The 24371-nt window shown below is 42.1% G+C and overlaps 1 protein-coding gene across 8 annotated transcripts in view; it reads left to right on the forward strand.

Annotated features, from left to right (window-relative positions):
• The window catches only part of LOC126259993 (uncharacterized), a 224743-nt gene that overhangs the window by 62137 nt on the left and 138235 nt on the right, over positions 1–24371 (forward strand). The window contains exon 5 of one of the 8 annotated variants that reach the window (XM_049957135.1): positions 3725–3914. The exons of the other annotated variants lie outside the window; for them this stretch is intronic. The gene's annotated coding sequence lies outside the window, so the exon portion shown is untranslated. The remainder of the gene's footprint in view (positions 1–3724; positions 3915–24371) is intronic. 8 annotated transcript variants of the gene reach the window in all.

Genomic DNA, 24371 nt, shown 5'->3' on the forward strand with positions numbered 1-24371 from the left:
GAATGATCATATAAAGTTGATCGTCGGTAAAGCAGATGCCAGACTGAGATTCATTGGAAGAATCCTAAGGAAATGTAATCTGAAAATAAAGGAAGTAGGGTACAGTACGCTTGTTCGCCCACTGCTTGAATACTGCTCAGCAGTGTGGGATCCGTACCAGATAGGGTTGATAGAAGAGATAGAGAAGATCCAATGGAGAGCAGCGCACTTCGTTACAGGATCATTTAGTAATCGCGAAAGCGTTACGGAGATGATAGATAAACTCCAGTGGAAGACTCTGCAGGAGAGACGCTCAGTAGCTCGGTACGGGCTTTTGTTAAAGTTTCGAGAACATACCTTCACCAAAGAGTGAAGCAGTATATTGCTCCCTCCTATGTATATCTCGCGAAGAGACCATGAGGATAAAATCAGAGAGATTAGAGCCCACAAAGAAGCATACCGACAATCCTTCTTTCCACGAACAATACGAGACTGGAGTAGAAGGGAGAACTGATAGAGGTACTCAGGGTACCCTCCGCCACACACTGTCAGGTGGCTTGCGGAGTATGGATGTAGATGTAGATGTAAATTAAGCAAGTCTGCCTTCTAGGTTATCAGCCCCAGTGTTTGCTCCTGATGCTACAGCTGTTGCTTCCCCTTCTGTATGTGCAGCTGTTTCTGCTAGCATTGCAGAAAGAGGGGGGGGGGCTGCATTGTCTCTAAATTGAACACTAGGATAAGGTGAAAGAAAATATAGGGACCTCACATGCTTAGGAGCATTCTTTGTTGCCACTTTGGTTTGTGCACAGTCAGACAACACCAGTTCACTACACGGACAGCACAGATACTTCATGGAGTGACAGTGGTTTGACAGCAGCCATGGAACAGAATCCTGTGAGAGGAAAATGAAACCACTGTGCTTCCACAGGAAGCAGAGAGTGCGAATCCACACAGAGATTGGTACAGAAAAAATTCAGCACACAGCCAGCTCAGACAGCTAATGACTAAGCACTTGACACAGTACACGGTACGAAACACTAGGTGAGGTCTGTGCTGGTTGAACAGCAAGTAGGCACTGGCCTGCCCTACTGCCACTCGCAGGCAAGCACATCTGCCAGGCAGTCTGCCCATACCATGTGTTGCGTGTACCCTCCATGGCAGGTTTCCGTGTTATCCTACTGCGCTACTCGTGCCAGTTCATCTGACTTCACCGTCATGTCTGCTGGTCAGTTCCTTTGATATTTATGAAATTTGTTTAGCAATTTGAGAACTATTGATCATTAGCCTTGTATATAACATGTCTTGAACCACAATGATTGGTCAAAATTTTGTGCAGGATTGATAGTTGAACACTGCCATTATTAACCAGTTCTCTTCAAGGCGAACATTTAGAACATTCACAGGCCTTTTCAGACATACTGCTCACTGTTATCTGAGTATGATTTTAGGCTTATTTCAAAGAACACTTCTTGAATGATGGGTGGGATTTGCACTTAAAATTTCATCCAGCATTACACTTTGTCACACATACTTTTTCACTTTTGTGACATTGTATGCATTAAGTTTGCATGAGTCATGTGGCTATGATGTTACTGCAGTTATAAAAATATAATAGCAAAGATATCATTCATTTGTCCTATATGTTTAACACAAGTACTTAACCACCCTTGTACTAATTTCTTTCTTTATAACTTGTCTCTTAAAAAACAAATGCTTTCATCAACACAAACATTATTACCCAATGTAATTATGTAATGCAGTTTATGTAAGGCAATGTCTTCTCACAGCAATTAAGCAAACAGATATACTTAAAAATTTACCAATAAATTATCTGTGTGAATTAAGAAACTAAGTGCCTCAGTGTCTTTAACAAATACCTAATATACTGAACATAGGTGGATAAGGTGAAGACATCATCAAGGTAAAAATTAAAAGGCTGAGAGCAAACTCTAAAAGGCATCAGGAGTTCACAGATTTCAGGCTTTTCATGTTTGTTAACACTTGTGACACTTGCAATATCTGAAAAGACTAATGTGGATAAATCCAAACTTAGAGGATGCCCAGATCAGAGTGCCAGCAGTAAATATTTATGACTACATGTAGTTCGAGCAGCTCCCTCTCGTGTGTGTGCCCGGGAAGGTCAGTGTTATGCCTCGAGCCATCAAATGATATGACAACAAAAAATTAAGTGCCAAGATGCCTTCTGGAAGTATTAGTAGATGACTGAGCCTAAAGAGGGCAGGATTTCTATCTATGGGAAATGTATTTGATACATCCTAACACTTTGGCTTTTACAGGGCTTGATACTGCACCATGATTAAAGTGTCTTTGTGAGGGACATTTCAGTGATTCATGAGGTAGTGGCCAACTGTTTTGTTGTTGTATACATAGCCTTGAAAAATGTGGATAGCTGCACACTGGCAACATTCCCTTCTCTGCCCCCCCCCCCCCTCTCTCTCTCTCTCTCTCTCTCTCTCTCTCTCTCTCTCTGCTACTGCCTTGTCAATCACAGCTTTTTTTGTTTGATGTTTATGACAGTGATTAGAGAATGAGTGTGTAACCAGTGGACAGAAGTGGGTCACACATTGTGACCATTGAAAAAGATGACTGCCATATTATCTGCACTGTTGTATACGATAGTTTAGTAGCGGTGTAACATTTTCTCCCATTTAGGTCCGATTGTATAAACATCACTGACTAGAGATCAAATTTGACATTAGATCAGAAACTGAGTTATGTTCAGGACTCAGCTCTATTGTATAACGCTAAACTTGGATCCATCGATGCAGGTTCAGATTTGACCTAAAGTAGCACATAACATGGTTGGCAGTATGGCTGAAATATTGCACTTTGACCACAGATATTTATTGTACATCACAGATACACGGTATTTATTATTGAAGGTGGTGTGCTATAAATATTGAAGCAAGTAAAGAGAAAAAGGCGTGGTCCTCAAACTTTTCTCAATATGAGAAAGATTTTCTGCTGGAAACTTCGTTGGGGCAGCATAAAGATGTAATTGAGAGAAGAAGAAGGAGGAGGAGGAGGAGGAGGAGGAGGAGGAGGAAGTTCCCGTAACATCGGAACAGATCATGTTTGGAAGAGCTTGAAAATGTGTTACAAAAAGTTAAGAAAAAGACCGAGAAAGTATTAGCGCATGAAAAGGTATAATTTCAAGATGTGCTTTCTAATTACTGCATTTAATTTTTTATGTATTTGGTGTGTAAACTGGAGTAAAAACCATGTCAAATCTCTTCAAAGTTGAAATGCATAAAACTGGAGCTGTTAATTTCATAAGACCTATTGTTACAGTAAGTGGGCAAAAGCTAATTGCAGCCCTGAAGCAACAATTTTTTCTTATTTCCAACACGTAGGATGATGATGCAGTTTTTATCCTGAATTTATGTGCAATGGTCTGTAAACATTTTGATGCGGTTGCATAAATTCTTCTCAACAATCTGCTGCGTAAAACGTAGTTCATAATGTTATTCATTACGTTAGTGTCTGATACAGATTCAGATAACACATGTTGCAATTCATTCACAACATCAGTAAATGAGGAGACCGCTGCAACTTCAAATGAAAATATTGCTCTTGGTGGTGACGATGAAAATGAAAATGAAAATGAAGGAGAGAATGCTTACATTGAGCTGGTAAGAATGATAATGCACTAAAATAATGTAATACTTTCACTGTGACAGCACAACACTGTGTATTTTGCACATAAAATAACTTCTAATTACAGGCAAATGTGCAACCTGCAGACATGATTCTGTTATAATATCAGAATCTCATCCCAAAAACAAAAGAACAGAAAGAGAAGATTAGAACCTTAAGTGTGAACATAAAATCAGAGTACAGTGCTTGCTTGCAGAACATGAGATAAGAATGGAAACTCATTGTATTGTGACTGCTGTTACCTTCATTTTCTGTTGGTATGTAGCCTACTGGAATTTCTTTGTGGACAGATTTCCGTCCCAAAGTTATATGCAGTGTTTTCTATACATTTTAGTACATTCTGATTAATGTTTTGAGACGAATTCATCGTGTAAGAAGTAGTTTATAACATTATTTGTGGTGTTCTTGCTCTGATAACAGAATTCAATAACCAGGAGACAGAGAAGTAACTAGAACTAAAAGAAAGGAAAAGAAAATCTGGCTTTCAAACTGACCCTTTGTACATTTATTCCAGCTTTTTAACTTCTTGCATAAATATATTGTTAATGACTGCCACTCTCACTGCATTATAACTCCTGTGAACTTCATGTTATGCAGGTACTGGAATTTCTGCATACACTCTTCTCCCAGCAAATACATTGTCATCACTATCAGGCTCCTCCTCTGATGTGCTGACACCCATATTGTGCAACACAAATGCTACAACTGTTATAGTTGCTGCACGATTTACTTTCACTCTGAGTCCTAAATTCAAACAGGGAAATTGTCTTTTTTACTACATCAGACATTCTCTTGACTGCTGATCTTGTTATCTTTTGCACATAATTATAGATTCGCTCAGCTGCTGTTGCTTCACGAGGTACCAGCATCAACAAATACATGTGACACTGATAGCCACTGTCACTCAGAAGTAAGCCTTCTGGAATTTCTTCTGTTTCCAACTGAGGATGTACACGTGTGTTTCCGAAAATATTGCTGTCATCGACAGATCGTGTTCTTCTAGCTGTGATATTTAAACGTTGCAGCTTAGCATCTGAGATCACTTGTACATTTAAAGAAAACCAACAGTGAGTTTCTAAATATCTCAGCATTGTCACCACCAGGTGACTTGATGGGGATGTAAGTTTAGTCAGTAGAGCCTAAAATGCCAGGAAAATATGCTATTTGATCAGAATCACTCTGTGTGTTCCTAGTGTCATTTTCATCCTTGGCATTTTGATAAATTCATTTTTCAATGAGGCACTGCAGGATATCTTATGGACAGCTCTGCAAGCTATTGCTATGTCTAATTTAAACTGATCACCAACTACACTAATTGAAATGTTTCTGTGGCATAAAGTCTCAAGGTTAACAGAAACATGCACACTGCAGTCAATGGCTGATTTCTTTTGGTTGGTTTCATCAGAAAGTCTCTAAGCCTTAGTTCCAACTGCTCTACAGTACTTCATCCAAACAAAACCTCAGCTTAAATGACATGTTTTTTTAACTCCAAGAGTGGGTTTATCCTTTAACGGAACTTGTGGGAAGCTCACTGGAACTCATCGTTGTCGTCCTCAGTGGATATATCCAAATACTCAGATGTCTGTAAAGTAACCGAAAGGAAACAATGTAATTCACATCACGTAGGGTTGTTGCTCACAGGATTTTGCCCAACACTGATCCAGAACGCTTGTAAAATGGAGAGTATTGTATGGAACGGCATAGTAATGTTGTTATAATTGTATGTATGAACAATGAAGTGGAGAAAGTATAAGGGGCATTCAAATGAAACCGGTGACTAGCGTAAAGTAACGGTAACGATTTTATTAACTTAAAAATGTACTTGTACACAGTACACATACTCAAAAATAGTCGCTAAAACTGTTGGCACAGTTATCCTATTGTGACACTAGCCAGTCGATTCCATCCTTGAAGAAGCTAGTAGGCTGCAGTCAGATCCAGGCCTGCACCCAGTCACACACTTCATCATCTGTTGTGAATCGATGTCCATGAATAGCTTATTTTAGAGGTCCAAACACATGAAAGTCACATGGAGAAAGGTCAGGACTGTACAGTGGGTGTTCCAGTATTTCCCACCAAAACTGCTGCACTATCATCTTGACTGCATTGGCCATGTGTGGGCAGGCATTGTCATGCAGGAGGATACTGCCATTGGACAACATGCCTTGCTGTTTCAACTTGATGGCTTGTCTAAGGTTCTGTAAAGTGGCCTGATAACGCTGGGCATTGATGGTGGTTCCCCGTCCCAGGAACTCGACAAGAGTTAACGTGTGTGACTACCTTCTCTTCGGCGTGAAACCACACTGGTGCTACGCAACATCACACAGTGCACATGTATCAGTCTCTCATCCAATAGATGGCTCCACCATACTCGCAGTTACATGGTGCCACCTTACGTGTAAGGCAAAGGTAGACGCACTGACTAGGTTTCATTTGAATGAACCTCATAGTAACACATCTATCTCCTGCACAGTAGTCAACAACACAACTTCTGAGCTACCGACTCGTATGAATTATTGATGTCTTCCAAGACCATTGCTTCTATTTACTGTCATCCATGAAATTGTCATAGCAGTTTAATGATGTGTTCTGTAGTTAAAAAATTTAATACAAACTGCATAGTCACTGCTACTCGAGCTGAGAGAGAACATATGTAAGAGATACTGAATAATTATTAGCTGCTGTCAAAATTTCCATACTTTTGTTCACTGCAAACATTTCGAATTTTCCTTTCATAACCTTCTGTGTCTATAAAATGACTTTGAACATAATTTTATAAATTATGAGTCGTCTCCCATGAGCTGTTATGAGATTGATCATTGCATACACACAGTAGCTGGTAATTACCTCAACCTAATTGGCCAGATCGAAAAAAAAAAAAAATTATCAAGCATCAGCAGGGTGAGAGTGGCTTAGCCTCATATTTACTTACCATTTTCTGTGTTAATAACTTTTTTAATTATTTCAATTGGTATCTGCAAAAAACAAAAGTGTTGAATTGTAATGCCACAACACTATAAACTGACTATCAGAGATGAACCTGACTTTGAACTGTGAGTTTTTGCATGTCAAATATGATCTGACTTAATGGCAATATGGTCTGGGACTAGCATTTATATGGTACAGATTTCCAGGTTATGCATGGCCTGAGGTCATTTTCTGCCTTAATCGACGGTTAAATGCTTTATACAATCAATCCTTAGTGTTCTAGGTTTAACATGCAACAGACAACAAATATGGACTGGTCTTCTTTGATCCTTCAGTACTGTCTGTTGTGGAGTGGGCTGAGGGCGTGTATTGCATTGCATCACCTTCCATTGTAAGGAAACATCAGATTTCAGTGGTAACATGAATAGCATCACTAGCTAGCTGAGTTGCAAAATTTAGTGTTTTCAGGTGAGTCCCAGTTCCACCTAACCTACAGTGATACACATTTTAGGTGCTACTGTAATAGCTACGATATAGCAGCCTGCATTATAGTGCACTGTAGTGAACAAACAGGTGGATTTATTTGGAGTATCATTGGATGCAACTAATGATGATTGCAAAATATTGAGGGGAAATGAACAACAGCAGCTACATCAAGCTTGTCCTAGATCCTATTGTATTCCCTTTCCTTCAGCCAACTCTACTTGCCACTCATGAGAACAAAACATATCTGCAACTGGCAAGGAACATACAAGTGTCGTTTGAGGAATAATATTTCTTACTAACTGAATAGCAGAAGTGTTGAGTAGTCAAAAGCACACACAAAAGAAAGTGAAGACTTTGATATATTTGGGAGAAATCCTTTCATGAGCTACAGTAAAAATATACGAACAAAAACACACTCACATACACCTGTGCACCTGCATAGTGGTGGCTAGACACACAATGCGGGGTTGTGCTTCGGCAGGTGGACTGGGGCTGGTGGTTGTCAGGTGGGGCAAATGAGTGGAGAAAGAGGCAGGAAGCAGGAGGATGGGTTGGGGCCAGCTATCTAGCATTTCGGAAGAACGCAGCAGGTGTACAAGATAGGAGTGCTAGACAGAAAGGTGGCAGGTGCACAGACTAGGCATGTGACACACAGGAACCTGAACCAGCAAAGTGCAGCATAGCGCACAATCAACTTGGCATGAATTGGGAGGGGTTAACAGAACATCCCTGCAATGGAAACACTTCCTTGCTATCAATCCTTTCAACCAAAGCCAACCTAGTTCCAACACTCAAACTTGCCTCTCCAAGTTTGTACCACCATCCATGCGTGACCCCCTCCCGATCCCCCCTCCCGATCCCCTCCCCCTCCCGATCACCCCTCTCGATCCCCTCCCCCTATCGATCCCCTCCCCTTCCCGATCCCCTCCCCCTCCCGATCCCCCCCCCCCCCTTCCCTATCCTCCCCCCCCCCCCCCCTGAGGGCTCTCCACTCTTTGGCAGGCTTGTGATAGGGGCCCCAGCCTTTAGCCTTTCCAGCATATTTTCCCTTCCATGCTGCATGTCTATCTTCTTGATATTCCTTTCCTCCTGCCTTGGGGCACATGTCTGGGGTGTTTTTGAGAATGTGTTCCACATTTTCCATAGCTGACATCAGAACAGTCTCACCACTGCTTTTCTTTCCTTTTTCTTTATTTGTTCACCTTCTTCTATCCTTTTTCCACTTCGGCGTTTGACGTTTATCCTTTTCTTTCTCTTCCCCATGTGCTCTTGAAGGCCAGCCCATATGTGTGATGCATAGCAGATGACTGGGTAACACGTAATTCCCAGCCCCAGGTTCACAGGTAGGGTTTGCACATACCCCCAGGTACAGGCCACGCCCCGGGAGGGGTGATTGCCTGAGCTGCTATCTTTCCAAATTGCCAATTGGCCCTTCTGTCAGGTGTTCGGGAGGTGTGATCTGATGTGTGAACAATCACCTAAGGCGGGCGAGCCCTCCCTTTGAAGGGGGTCCCCCAGTTGAAAGGAGTGCACCATTGGAGACACTGGTAATCGGTAATCATGGAGGATTTTCTTGCAATGAGCCAATCATCACCTTTGCACCCAATGTGTATCAAACATAAACGGAATGAAACTCCTGGTACAAAGACCCTCCCAGCTGCACCTAGGTTCCTCTTGGTTTCACGTACTGAAGGCGGTCAGTTCTTTGGAATGGTAAATCCATTTCTTATTCAGAAAGGTGATGTTACAATTGCTGGCCCTGTGAAATCCTGCTCTTATTAAGCAATGGCACTTTGCTTCTAATTCTCAAGCACCACAACTGCTTGCCGCTTCACATCTCCACGGCTGTCTATCTGTTCATGTCGAGGCCCATAGGACTCTGAATTATTCTCATGGTGTAATTTACACTAGGCTGCTTGATGGTATGATCTGAGGCAGAAATTGAAACATACCTCTCTGATTAGGATGTCATTGCCATCCATTGGGTGATGAAAAAAGTAGATACCTCCTTAGTGCCCACACACATTCTCTTTTTCACTTTTGATAGTCGTGCATCCGTCCAAGATCAAAGCAGGTTGTCAAGTTATCACAATTCAACCGTACATTCCGAATCCAATGCGCTGCTACCAGTGTCATCATTTCAACCACACTCGAATGTCCTGTCGACACCCGTCCAAATGTGTAACCTGTGGAAGGGATGCTCATGAGGGCAATTGTCCACCTCCTTATCCCCACTGTATCAACTGCAATGGTGACCACACTGCCTCCTCTTGGGATTGTCTCGTGTATCTTGATGAGTGGGCACTCCAGGAGATCTGAGTAAAGGAAAAAAGAGCCTTACCAGGTCGCTCGCAAGTTACTGGCTACTCACAAACACTACATTCTACCATCTGGCACTTGCAGTACTGTTCTTGCTACATCATGATCCACGAAGGACATGTCCACGCAGACGTGCAACCTCAAATTCAGCACTGCATTTGTGAAATCACCCAGTGTCATGGTAGCATCACCGTCCCCTCGTCCAGCTGTGCAAGAAGCCACCAAACTTTTGCCTCATCAGCAAAATAACTTGATATACAATTGACAAACCAGAAAGGACAGGACTACACTCGTGAAGACTTTCTACGTTCCTCCAGCCAACCAACATCTGAGGCTTCCTCTGCCAACCGCAAAGGCTCTAAGAAGTCAAACAAAGGCAAACAGTCTTCTCCTCTGCTGACTCGGAGATCGTCTTTGACACTGTTGCCACATGATGGCCTCCCCCAGCCAAACTCCATGTCGCCAGTGCACACCGCCAACTGCTTTTCTGCCCTGGACTCCACAGATTGACAGAGGTAGATTGATGATGCCTTTGTAGATCTCATGGAGCAGGATCCTCCAGCCTCTGTGCCCTGGAGCAGTGAGTCTTTGAAGGCTGGCACTCGAATGCCGCTTAGGTGACATCCTTTCATTTTTTCCTTCCTCCCCTTTTTCATTATGCCTCTCCTTCGATGGAATGTTCGTGGCCTTCGATCAAACTAAGAGGATTTACTCTTAGAGTCGCAGTGTCCACTTGTACTCTGCCTCTAGGAAACAAAATTGCATCCTCATAACCGTTTTGAGCTCTCACATTTCTTCCTTGTCCATTTTGACCTTCCCCCGAGGACGGCATTCCATCTGATTGGGGAGTCCTGCTGCTCAAACGGCATGACTTTCATAGTCAACCTGTCTCCCTGCCTACTTGCCTTCAAGCTGTTGCATGTCACCTCTTCCTTTCTCAACTGACATTTTCCGTTTGTACCGTTACATCCCTATGTCATTCTATGCCACTAGGGCAGACTTCCTCCAGCTTATTGGGCTGCTCCCTCACCCCTTTCTGCTGCTCGGTGACTTTAATGCACACCGTCCCCTCTGGGGCTCGCCCAGAATCTGTCCGAGAGGTGCCCTCTTGCCTAACCTTGTCAATCAACTTAACCTCCGTTGCCTTAACACAGGAGCACCCATGTTCCTTTCAGACTCCATGCATAGCTTATTTTTGTACACTGATGGTTCCAAGTCCGCCCACGGTGTTGGCTGTGCTTTTGTCGTCGGGGATGATAAGTTTCAATACCAGCTTCTCGACCAGTGCACAATTTTTACCGCAGAGCTTTTTGACCTCTATCAGGCTGTTCACTACATCCGGAGGCACCAGCTCACTCGCTGTGTGATCTGGTCTGACACTCTGTGCCCTTCAGAGTCTGGATGATCCAGATTCAGTCCACCCCATTGTTCAATGGATCCAGGACTGCCTCCATTTATTCTCAGATGGGGGAGCCCAAGTGATGTTCATGTGGGTTCCTCGCCATGTTGGTGTGCCTGGGAATGACACTGCTAATGCTGCAGCCAAGGACGCAGTCCATCTTGGTCAGCCTGCCTCTTACTTTGTTCCCTCACAAGATATTCATAATTTTCTCTATCAGTGTATCATGTTACTTTGGCATGATCACTGGTGCTCCCTTAATGGGAACAAACTCAGAGAAGTCAAACCTCTCCCAATAGCCTCGTCAACTTCCTCCTGGCTGTCTCGCCATGATGAAGTAATGTTAGCTCAGTTGCGAATAGGGCACAGCTGCTTTAGTCACCGCCACATGTTGAGTGGCGACCCTACACCCAGCTGTCCTTTCTGTAGCCAGCCATTAACAGTCAGACATTTCCTGATCCTCTGCCCCTATTTTAGTCACTTACGTATCAGGATCGTGCTGCCGCCCGCCTTGCCAGACATTTTAGCGGATGACATGTGAGCTGTGGCTCGCGTTTTAACTTTTTATTAAAAGTAGTAATATGACAAAAGAGATTTGATTTCTACCTGGTGACTGACTCCGGTGTCTTGTCGACATCTTTTAGATACTCTTCTGTAACGTCTTGACATTTTAGATTTGTTTTTTCTTCCTTTATGTATTGGACCTCGCAACGGTTTTTTACCCTCACGGTCCCAGTATTCTATGGTTCTATACTGTGCACTTATGACCCTTAGGTGTTTGCATCCAGAACCCCCCCCCCCTTCCCCCCCCCTCCCATCCCTGGAAAAAAAAGGCTCCACATACACTTATTCCCATTTGCACCTATCCTTCTGCAGTGCCCAGCTTGACCATCATCTCGAGTGATCCTCTCTCTCAGACACATACTCAAGCGACCATTTCTCATGTGCTGTCTGTTTGCTGACTCGTACCACATCTATGTGCACACCCAAGTGGCAGCTTTCTAAGGCCGACTGAAGACTTTACTCCTCCCTGGCGACCTGCAACGAACATTTTCCCAGTGGTGATGACCAGGTAGAATATTTACAATCGTTATTCATACTGCTGCAGAATGTTCCATTCCTCGCACTTCCACTTTAGCATACCATGTCCTGGTCCCTTGGTGGCTGGAGGCATGCCACAATGTAATTCGTGCTCAGATGTGTGCTCTCCATGTTTTTCAACGTATATCCTGTGATGCCAAACTGTATTTGTTAAGAACAGTTGCGTGCACAGTGATATCACGCTCTTTGGGATAGCAAAAAAGCTATCTGGATTTTATTCCCTGGTTCTGTTAACAGTTCCAATCCCTCTTCCATCATGAGGGCCAACCTCCAACAGCTCTCTGGGACCAAGATCCATTCCCCAATTTCCGGCCGACAGTAGCAGTGTCATAGTGAACCCTATTGCTATCTCCAACACCTTGGGTCACCTTTTTGCAGATATTTCGAGAACCTCCCAATATCACCCTGCTGTCCTCCATCGGAAATGAGTGGAGGAGGCTCATGCAATATGCTTGTCTTCTTAGAATTGTGAGTGCTACTATGAGGGAGCAAGATCATACTCACTTCATCTAGATTCTCTGGCCCAGGGCCACACGCTGACCACATTCAGATTTTGCAGCACCTTCCTCTTATGGGCAAGCACTTTCTGTGTACACTTACAACCACATCTGGGCAGACACATTTCCCAGATGCTCGCATGAAGCCACTGTCATACCCATACCTAAGCCCGGCAACGACAAACACCTCCCTTCTAGCTATCATCCCATTTCTCTCGTGAGCTGTGTTTGCAAGGTGATGGAACATATGATTCATGCTCGGCTGGTATGGTGGCTCGAGTCTCGCAATTTACTAACCACAGCACAGTGTGGATTTTGAGCATGCCGTTGTGCAATTGATCACCTCGTCACTTTGTCCACCAATGTCATGAATGGTTTTCTGCAGAAATCCCAGACTGTGACAGTGTTTTTCGATTTGGAGAAAGCCTGTGACAACTGCTGGAGGACTAGTATCCTCCGTACTTTCTACACGTGGGGGTTTGCGTGGTCACCTACCCCATTTCCTTCGGGAATTTTTAAACTACTGAATTTTCAAGGTATGTGTGGGTTCTGCCTTGTCGGACACCTTTATCCAGAAAATGGTATGTCTCAGGGATTCGTCCAGAGCGCCATCCACTTTGCTATCACCATTAACCGTATAATGGCCTGTCTCCCACTGGGCACCTGCGGCTCCCTTTTTGTTGATGATTTTGGCATCTATTGTAGTTCTTCAGGGACGTGCCTCATTGAACAGCATCGTCAGCGATATCTCGACCGTCTTTACTCGTGCCGCATCGACAGTGGCGTTAATTTTTCACTGACAAAACTGTTTGTATGACTTTCTGGTGGCGTGATTGGTTTCTTCCTCTGTCTTTGTATCTTGGGACTGTTGCTCTTCTGTTCTTTGAAACTATGAAATTCCTGGGTCTCATGAAACTTTCTTGGTCCTTTCAAGTGTCTTACCTGGCAGCCTGGTGTTGTGATCCATCAGTGTCTTACGTGTCCTCAGTGTTACTTCCTGAGCAGCAGATCAAACCACCCTCCTCCATTTGTATGGGTCCTTTGTTCATTTGAAACTAGACTATGGGTGTTCCATTTATCCGTCTGCATGTCTGTGTCTCTTACACCGTCTTAATACTATCCACCATCGTGGCATCAGTTTGGCCACTGGCGCCTTTTACACTAGCCAGGTTGAGAGTTTGTACAGAGAAGCTGCGGAACTGCAGTTGTCCTATCGCCAGGACTTCATCCTCAGCAGTTGTGCGTGCCGTTTGTCTGCCTTGCTTGACCGACCACCCTATACCGCCTTCTTCAATAACTCCTTCGATTGTCAGTATGGGGAATGACCCTTGTCTCTGTTACCTTCTGCAGTTAGCTTTCAGCTCTTGCTTCGGCAGCTGAACTCCATACTACCTGCAACTTTCCCGGTGGGTGAACCCTTCACCACCTTGGCTTCGTTCAGCGGCCCGTGTTCATCTTGGCCTTCATTTGCTTCTTAAGGACACTACTCCAGCCTCACTCTATCTCCTTCAGTTTCACTACCTTCACACAGAACCTTGCGATATTATCTTTGTGTACACTGATAGCTCTCAGACTGACCATGGTGTCGTGTGTGCCTCCATCATTAGCACTGATGTTTTTTGGTATCGGCTCCTGGAACACTGCTCAGTACTGATAGCAGAGCTCTTCCCCCTGTATCAGACCATACAGTACATCCAGCAACACAGGCTTTTCAATTGCATCATCTGCTCAGACTCTCAGCACCCTTCAAAGCCTCTGTGTGCTGTAGACTGTCCATCCCTAAGTGCAACAGGTGCAGGTAAGCTGCCACTTGCTCACTCTTGAAGAAGCCAGTGTGATGTTTATGTGGGTTCCTGTTCACATCGGTCTGAGAGGAAACATGGCCGCTGACACTGCTGAAAAGGCTGCAGTCCTCGTACCTCAGCCCGCTGGTTCTTATCTTCCCTCTGATGATCTCTGTGTTGCTGTCTGTCATTAGGTGGTGTTACTTTGGCATCACCACTTGTACTCCCTTCGTGGGAACAAGTTCTGGATTATTAAGCGTCTCCCATTGGCCTGGACAACCACCTCTCAGCCATCTCACCATGAGGTGGTCATTTTAGCTAGGTTCATACTGGGCACTGTGTTTTTAACCATCGCCATTTGTTACATGGTGCTCCCCCACCACTTTGTGCTCATTGCACTCAACCTTTGATGGTCCACCTTTTCCTGACAGAATGCCCTTTTTTTTTAACCACTTATGTTCTTGTTTGTGTTTGCCAACTGAGTAATCAGCCGTTCTAGCAAACGACACGCATGCTGTCAATCACATTTTACTTTTTATCCATCGTAGCAATATGGCAAGAGCCATTTGATTTTTAGTTCAAGACCTCCATTTCTCTACGACATATTTTTTACACATCCCTGTTGTTAGTTGTCTTCTCTTCCACCGCTTGGGATTAACATGTAGTCATTTTTAACTCCTCTCTTTGTCTTCATGTTCTACATTTCTGACATGGGCGTGTATGACCATAGAGTTTTTTGTGCCCTAAAACAAAACAAACAAACCCAGGCAAGACATCCCCGTTTCCCTCCAACCTAACCATCCCCTGAACACATTCCAGGAACTCATTACCTCCAACTCGGCATGACCATCCTTCCCCATGTCCCTTCCCAAAAGCACAGATACAACAGAAGAAAGGACAGCCAAAACAGACCTTGATTTAATCATCCTTGCAGCAGACAAATGTCCCACCACTGTTTTGATGTACTGCAGTAACTACATGATAGAAGGCTTCAACCAACTGTATACTCCTCCACCCACAAGCTCTGCCATTGTCCAGAAGCCCAATATAACCTCCAATCCCTACTGAAATCCTTTGGCCCATCTCAGAATCGTTCCCCCAAGACTATCTCCCTCCTCACCCCAGCGACCCCTCATACACCTGACTTCTACATGCTTCCCAAAATCACAAACACAGCAATCCTGAATATACCATTGTAGCTGGTTATTGTGCTCCCACTGAAAGAATTTCCGCTTTTATTGACCAACACTTCCATTTTTGTATTTTTATTTTTTTTTACCCCCTTCATGCTGTAATGGCTTGTCAACATAGCTCATTGCCATGAAGACAATTGAGCAGTCCATTGGTGCATTTGTTCCTGCCATTACAGGGATTCGTATTCACTTTTGGCACATGGTGCTACATTGTCTTTAAGCTGTTTGTAAAGTTGTGTACTGATGCACAGTTTTCTCCTCATTCTGAGTTTCAGTATCTCAAGTAATGATATCTTCCATCCATCCAGTATGTCGATACAGTGTTAGATGCATACTTTCATGAATTCTCGAATTGTGAGGATCCACTCTGTAATCTAGTAATGTATCCTAGTCATCATGATGACTGTTGACATAGTGGCTCCGTTTCATGCTGTGAACCCGTTGACTTGCGCCATTTGCCTGTTGGTGTAACAGACTTGTTCTTAATTTATGAATTTGTAGCAAACGACAAAGTTGCTTTATCAGTTCCGACATGAAGCCAGTAGCTTGATTTGTAATCAATATCTCTGGAGTTTTGATCTTGAATAAGCAGTTGTAATCATGGCTTTAATACATAATGGTTCCCTGCTGGCATCTGCACAGATGGACATTAGAAGTCCACACTGATAATCTAAAATGGTTTCCTTGCTTCTGGTAATCTCTACAGTGAAATATACTAATTTAATTCGGGATGTTGTGTGCGTGGCACACAGCTCTTCATATACTGCTCTACTCCTGCTTATGTGTTCTCCACCAATATCTTTAGACTACACATCATTTTGTTTCACTGCTGCAATGCCCTGCTAACGTGTGATCATGTGCTTGCTGTAATACTTCATTTAACATTACAACAATATGAGGTCTGAATTTTGTTTGTATACGTAGCATTCCACCATTCACAGTGAACTTTAGTTATTGTTGTAAATAGTTTGATATCTTCATCAGCAACTTGCATTCTCTGCCACTCTGCATTAGTGTAACCTAATCATTGCGTTGCAAGTGTAACCTAATCATTGCGTTGCACAAACTTTCCAACTCAAGTCATCACATATCCATGTGACTTGTCATGTCAACAAAATACCAAACACATTAACCTGCTCAATGAATATTTCAAGCCTGATAGGCATTATATCACTGCATGATCCAGTATGACTTTAAACTTCCTCCGCTATATATAAACATGGAAAATAAGTTATGCGATAAGTGAAACCCAGCATCTTTTTCTCCATTATAAAGTAGTTCTTTACTGCTCTATTCAGTTGTTGTGAGGCATGTGCAGCCGAATGTTATGCCCATCCACTTCCTGACTCAATAGCGTTTGATCGACTTTGACCTATCCTCTGGTGCTACCTGTAACTGCTGATAACTACTCCGCAGATCCATAGTGTAAAAAATATGTGCATTTCCCTGGGCATGCTAACGTGCGATCAAATTTCAAGAGCGCTCAGATGATAAGCAGTAAGGCATGTTAGTCACTGCAGTTTCTCAGAGTCTGTTTCATTTCAGATATTTATCAAGCAGTTGTTCAGGGGCAGAGTTACACTATTCACAAAAAAATTATGAAATCACTTGTACATGGGATAATTCGCCAAGTATGCATAGTTATCTGGATGGAATTAAAAGTGATTGTGATGCTAACACTAGATGAAGAAAAATGCATTAAAATATATCAAGGATTTCAACAGGACACAATGTTTCCTCTTCGTTGCATCATATCTCTCAATGGTAAACATTTCAGAATGCAAAATGCAGAACATTCTTCTTCTAATTCATATAAACATTTTTGTTTCTCTAATCTTGTCGGTGGAAGGGGACTTTGTTACTTTAGCTGGGTAGGCATTCACACTTACGAAAAAGACAGCGACTCGGGAATTTTCAGTGATTCGATTCTATATGAAAAAATCCCATGAAAATCTTAGGACATACTGAAAAAAAAGCTCCTTATAGAAAAGCATGAAGTGGCACTTCCTTGCATGATAGTAGGTGCTGATGGAAAAGTTAATGAGACTACGGCATAAAGCAGATGACTTATGAATGACCTATGATAGTAGGTGCTGATGGAAAAGTTAATGAGACTACGGCATAAAGCAGATGACTTATGAATTACCTATTATTTAACTATCAGCTAACTTTAGCATGTAGTTATGTTGAGTGTGCTTTCAGTATAGTGTGTGATAAATGGATAATACTACAATGCCCATTAGATATCAGTGTAGATTGCCCCGAACACATTGTAAAAGCAATTGCAGTACTTGACAACTATTTTGGAATGAGAGATGGATTTAAACACGAAGACATCTTCGAAGGAAATCTCACAAGTGTAAATGCTACTCACAATGGACAACCCATTTTATCAATGGATAACATTCTGGCTAATTTGCCACATATTTCGTTAATGAAGATCGATTTTAATATGCAGACTGTATACAATATGAACAAAACTGTACTTGTTACCAATAAATATTTTCTTTCTTGTATTTTTTCCTTGCATTTGTTCCCTCAGAGAAGATCAAAATCAATTCTTCCCTAGCTCATTGCCTCAGAATTTTGTTTTGATATGATTCTGATGCTAGAGGACAAATGTAAGGATGTAGAGGCTTATCTCACTAGGGGTAAGATAGATACTGCCTACAGGAAAATTAAAGAGACCTTTGGAGAAAAGAGAACCACTTGCAAGAGCTCAGATGGAAACCCAGTTCTAAGCAAAGAAGCGAAAGCAGAAAGGTGGAAGGAGTATATAAAGGGTCTATACAAGGGCGATGTATTTGAGGACAATATTATGGAAATGGAAGAGGATGTAGATGAAGATGAAATGGGAGATATGATACTGCGTGAAGAGTTTGACAGAGCACTGAAAGACCTGAGTCAAAACAAGGACCCAGGAGTAGACAACATTCCATTAGAACTACTGACGGCCTTGGGAGAGCCAGTCCTGACAAAACTCTACCATCTGGTGACCAAGAGGTATGAGACAGGCGAAATTCCCTCAGACTTCAAGAAGAATATAATAATTCCAATCCCAAAGAAAGCAAGTGTTGACAGATGTGAAAATTACCGAACTAACAGTTTAATAAGTCACAACTGCGAATTCTTTACATACAAATGGAAAAACTGATAGAAGCCAACCTCGAGGAAGATCAGTTTGGATTCCGTAGAAATGTTGGAACACGTGAGGCAATACTGGCCCAATGACTTATCTTACAAGAAAGATTAAGGAAAGGCAAACCTATGTTTCTAGCATTTGTAGACTTAGAGAAAGCTTTTGACAATGTTGATTGGAATACTCTCTTTCAAATTCTGAAGGTGGCAGGGGTAAAATACAGGGAGCAAAAGGCTATTTACAATTTGTACAGAAACCAGATGGCAGTTATAAGAGTCGAGGGGTATGAAAGGGAAGCAGTGGTTGGGAAGGGAGTGAGACAGGGTAGTAGCCTCTCCCCGATGTTATTCAATCTGTATATTGAGCAAGCAGTAAAGGAAACAAAAGAAAAATTTGGAGTAGGCATTAAAATCCATGGAGAAGAAATAAAAACTTTGAGGTTCGCCGATGACATTGTAATTCTGTCAGAGATAGCAAAGGACTTGGAAGAGCAGTTGAACGGAATGGACAGTGTCTTGAAAACAGGGTATAAGATGAACATCAACAAAAGCAAAATGAGGATAATGCAATGTAGTCGAATTAAGTCGGGTGATGCTGAGGGAATTAGATTAGAAAATGAGACACTTAAAGTAGTAAAGGAGTGTTGCTGTTTGGGGAGCAAAATAACTGATGATGGTCGAAGTAGAGAGGATATAAAATGTGGACTGACAATGGCAAGGAAAGCGTTTCTGAAGAAGAAAAATTTGTTAACATCGAGTATAGATCTAAATGTAAGGAAGTCGTTTCTGAAAGTATGTGTGTGGAGTGTAGTCATGTATGGAAGTGAAACGTGGACGATAAATAGTTTAGACAAGAAGAGAATAGAAGCTTTCGAAATGTGGTGCTACAGAAGAATGCTGAAGATGAGATGGGTAGATCACATAACTAATGAGGAAGTATTGAATAGAATTGGGGAGAAGAGGAGCTTGTGGCACAACTTGACAAGAAGAAGGGATTGGTTGGTAGGACATGTTCTGAGACATCGAGGGATCACCAATTTAGTATTGTAGGGCAGTGTGGAGGGTAAAAATCGAAGAGGGAGACCAAGAGATGAATACACTAAGCAGATTCAGAAGGATGTAGGCTGCAGTAAGTACTGGGAGATGAAGCAGCTTGCACAGGATAGAGTAGCATGGAGAGCTGCATCAAACCAGTCTCAGGACTGAAGACCATAACAACAACAATTGAAATTGCTGACTGTGTTTCTACTTTGTCAATTAGTAGCTTGATGTCATTGTTCTCACTTCATTTTTCACTTATTGTGACATTTGAAATGTCCAATAAACAAAAGTAACAGAAATGCATGCATAATACATCTGCCCATAATGGAAATATGTGGTCAAATGAACAGCACAATGACACTACGTATCTGTGTAACTGTGTGTTGTTACACATTGGTCTGCATCTAGAGGCTTTTTATGTTAATCCACATCATCCTATGCTCAAGTGATCAGTTGTAAGTTGAATGTTAAATGTCTAAATGCACAATTTGAAAACGTGTCAGAGTTCCATCATCTGAACATAGCATTATCCAGACTTTTAGTTATATTAGTAATTGGATAAGCACCTTTTACCATTGCTTGTCAAGGTACTGATAGTCACAACAAAAATGATATGGCTTCACCCGAAGTGCACCTTTCTTTCAGGTGATCATTACTGGTGCTACCCGGGGACTAGTTCTTTCCGCAGTAATACCCACTTCTAAATGTTGGTTAAATAATTTGTTACCAGGTGGGAATCTATGCTGTCTCAATGGGATCACTGGCAAAGACTTACAAAAATTAAACAGTTCCTTGCATTCCAACAACAAATGCTCCATCACTGTTTTGTCTGCTCCTTCCAAGTGAACTATCTTCTCTTATAATGCAGTTAAACTGGCTAGTTGCTTAAGGGGCTCCGGAAAGGCTCAAAATCATGAAAGTTCAATTTTTACTTTTTTGCGTTTTCTGAATCTGCAGACTATTACCTTTTAATAGATATATAATTTATTCAATTCCGAAGACTACAACTATTTTTAAATTTTTTTTGAAATGTGTTCTGCATGGGCGTGACCCACTGTGGCGCTGTTAAACTGCTGTCAAATGGTGTTATTATTAACGTCCGTGTTCATCAGGTACATTTTAGTGATGTGAGATAAAGTATGTGTTGTGGCTAACCTGTGATGGTTCAATATATATCGCTGGTGTGACTGTCGATTGTTTCATGTTTATCTACTCTGTCGTTATCTCGAAAATATTCGTAATTAATTCTGTTTCTTGAGTCTCTGTTTTGTTGAAGTATAATAATGAGTAAAAGTAAAGTTATTAGAAATCCTCTGAAGGCTTTTAAGAAAAGGAGAAATGTTGGAAAGCCTAAGGTATGTGTTATTACTGTAAACAATAAAGACGATGAAAATCCACAACGTAGCTTGTGTCCCAAAGAAGAAGACAGTTGGTGTAAATATAACAAAGGATTGCTAACTGGTGAAGTGTACACTCATAAGCATAGTCTGCCTCATGCAATAATGGAGGTGATAAAACCTATTTTCAGAGACTTAGCAGCACCTGATACTGTTGAAAAAGTGTATTCACGGAAAAACTCAAAACGCCAATGAAAGTGTAAATCGTGTTATATGCTCGAGAATCCCCAAGACTGTATTTGTTGGAATAGAAACACTTCACTTTGGTGTGTATGATGCTGTTGCGACTTTCAATGATGGCAACATTGTAAGGTGCAAGGTATTTAGAAATATGGGAATGAAGATAGGTTCTAACATGGTACGAGCGATGCTTCCTTTAGACAAGGAACGCCTTCGGGCTGCAGACAGGGCTGTAAAGAGTCTAGAAATACAAGCAAGAGTAAACAGGAGGAGGAACAAGAGGAAGGTGGAGGAGGAGTTTGCAGAGGATGAAGATAATCCATCCTATGGACCTGGAATGCACTAAAAAGTTAATCCAATCTTTGTCGCTCGATTCCCAAAACTTTTATTTTCTCATACTAATTACATGTTTTCTAAGGATCTTCCAAACATATTTGTTTCAAACTTTCAGTAAATGTTACACAGTACCTTCTGCATAATTTAACACAGCCTTTTTCCAAAAAAACTGTATATTTTTGAATATATAAATAAAAAATTGCAAAAAAATGTTGTGAATTTTCATTACAATTGAAAAAAAATCCTCTTTAATAACTGAACTAAAATTTTGTAAAATCCCTGTGTTAAGTTGTAGCCCATATTCCAACAAATAATCTGTAAAAAGTTCAACTTCCTACCTCAAATACTTTGTGAGGAAAGATGTAATTTATAAGCGTTATTTTAACATTGGAAGTATAGGGCGTTCCGGAGCCCCTTAAGCTCATGGTCCGATTTTACTCAGTTTAATTCATCTTCTTGAAAAATCTCCAAATTGGCGACCATCAATCCCACGGTCCCAGAATTATCTATTTTGAAGGGCACTACCAGCTAACTTCCTAACTCCTGTATACACACAATACTTCTGTGTAAGAAACGGCATGCTTTATCTAAGTCCCCATTTTCCTTCTGCAGCTCTGCTACACACTATATGATTACCAGGAAACTAGTTCCTGTGCTCACCCATAGTAGTTTTCCTGTACCTTGTGGCATTTTGTCTTGTGAGCCAATACTAAGAGACCGTTTATGATGATGTTTAGGTGACCTCCTACCCACATCCATTGTGTGCCTTGAGGCTGTTTGGTATTCTTGGCAGTAGAAGCTAAACGGAATTATGTACCATACAGACATTCTTTGCACTACTCTAACTTGACTTTAGTGTTATGTTTAAGCAAGAAATCTAACAGTAAGATAGCACAGTAACAAGTGCCCCTGTGAGGTAATACTTCCACAAAAACTTGTGAATTTTTTGCACCAACTTTAAAACCCAACCATGCTGAGCCCAGTGAATGCTTGTCATTTCCACCCTCTCCACTTAACCTACATTTTAGCTTGCCATGGGCACGTTTGAATCCATGTCCAATAAAAACTTATGCTTTTGTCAATCCATTAAGCCATCTCGGCAAAATTCTGCCACTGCATGTTGTGCCTGTGCTTATATTCAGTGGGATCACTGCACAATGGCTTCAGAGGCCTCTTTCTAATTTAATGGGAAGTTACTAGTCTCATGCCCTGTTAGGATTCTGCCTGCAATCCCATTCCAGATGACCTCTTTGATACATTTCTTACAATGCAGTTCATAGAGTTCTTGCCATATTTGATCTGTTTGTCCACACCTGTAACATTTAACATCGATGGTGCAAATTCCTTTTCTATCACTGCATCTCTCTCTTTTAATGCCATTGCAGTCACTATGGCATCAGTTAAGTTCTTAGAGAACTCTTCCTGTACTTTTCTTGACACATTGGCTGGCAATCCTTGAAAAAATGTGTCCAGTACTCTCTGTTTTGCCTCTCACTGGAGGACCCTGTTAATATTGTCATGTCCGTCAAACTTGTATTTGTTGATATTTAGCTTTCTGATCCTGTCTGCAAAGTTTTCAGTATGCTCCACATGTTTTTGATAAACATTTTTTCTTCTCCGTCACTGCTCCCAGCCTGCTCACAGAAACTGAAATGATGTTGCATTTCTTAACACCTCACGATATGCTGACATGTCCTCTCCTGCCTTCCCTGAAAATGGAGTGTCTATGGTACTGGTACTAGTGTCTGGGATGGGTACGGACATACTGGATGAGGAGTGGTCCCTCTTATCCTCTCTCAATACGTCCAACTGCTTGCACAGTTCCATATTGTTTGCCTACATTTGTACCTTCTCAGCCTCTAGTTTTCCCATTTCAAAGCCTGTGTCCACATTAAAAGGAAAAATACCATAGGAAAGGAACCAATGTCAAAATCATAACTGAATTTTGTACCACTGAATACACCAGATTCCTACAACTGAGTGCTAAGTATGGGCATTCCCTACATTCTCTGGTGTAATGTCCAAATCACCTATTTGGTTGAGTGGACACTGCTTGCTTAATCATATCACACACAAAGCAGTTAATTGTGACTCACTGTGTTGGAATGCATTGCTCTGTGATGTCACTCATAGGTACTGGTTCTTCTGACATTAAAATATATTGATCACATTGTGCTATGACTGCTATGCTGACAGTACTGTGAGCAGAATGGCAACTTCTGCCTCCAAAGTGGCATGTGCAGTGAGCTGTGAGATGGGATCTCCAATTCTGTGGCAAGTGCAGAGTCCAGGATACTTAGTTAAAAATATCATTCTTTATTAATTGGTGTTTTCATATAGCAGGTCAGTTACTGCGCCCCTAGAGCTGGTCCTGTATAGTGAGCAGTGGGTGAGTACACTGAGGCAACGGAATACTGTGACAGCACGACAGCAGCTGGTGATGGCAGTTGCTTGCTGATGCAAGTTGTGTGTATGCTCCACAGCAAGCAAGTATAGACAGATGGACTGGTGTAAACTGCCCATAGCCAAAGTCGGCTGGCAGAGTTGAACCGAGGGCTATCGGAGACTGGCAGGAGGATCAGGCGATAACATGTAATGAGTGACTTTGCCTTTGTGGATCTAGTTCGAAGCTCGTAATTATCAGGGGTTTGCTGATGACTCATAGTTAAGGAGCTTTGACTAGTTGATGGCACTGCTCGATGAGGCTGTAGCTGTGTAGCTACGCATCTGCACTGTGATGCGGAGTTTGTGTTGAATGAACGCACAGTGCTGACAGAAATGCTGCTAACAGCGGCACTGGGGCCATATTCATGGTGAATCACATAATACTTGCACTGCAGATATTGCGGAACTGGAAAGTGCTATTGATGTGCAGTTTTCACAGAATGGATTGGTGGTCAGCGGCTTGTATTGTT

This window comes from Schistocerca nitens, chromosome 5 (genome assembly GCF_023898315.1).
Source record: "Schistocerca nitens isolate TAMUIC-IGC-003100 chromosome 5, iqSchNite1.1, whole genome shotgun sequence".
Classification (NCBI taxonomy): Eukaryota; Metazoa; Arthropoda; class Insecta; order Orthoptera; family Acrididae; genus Schistocerca; species Schistocerca nitens.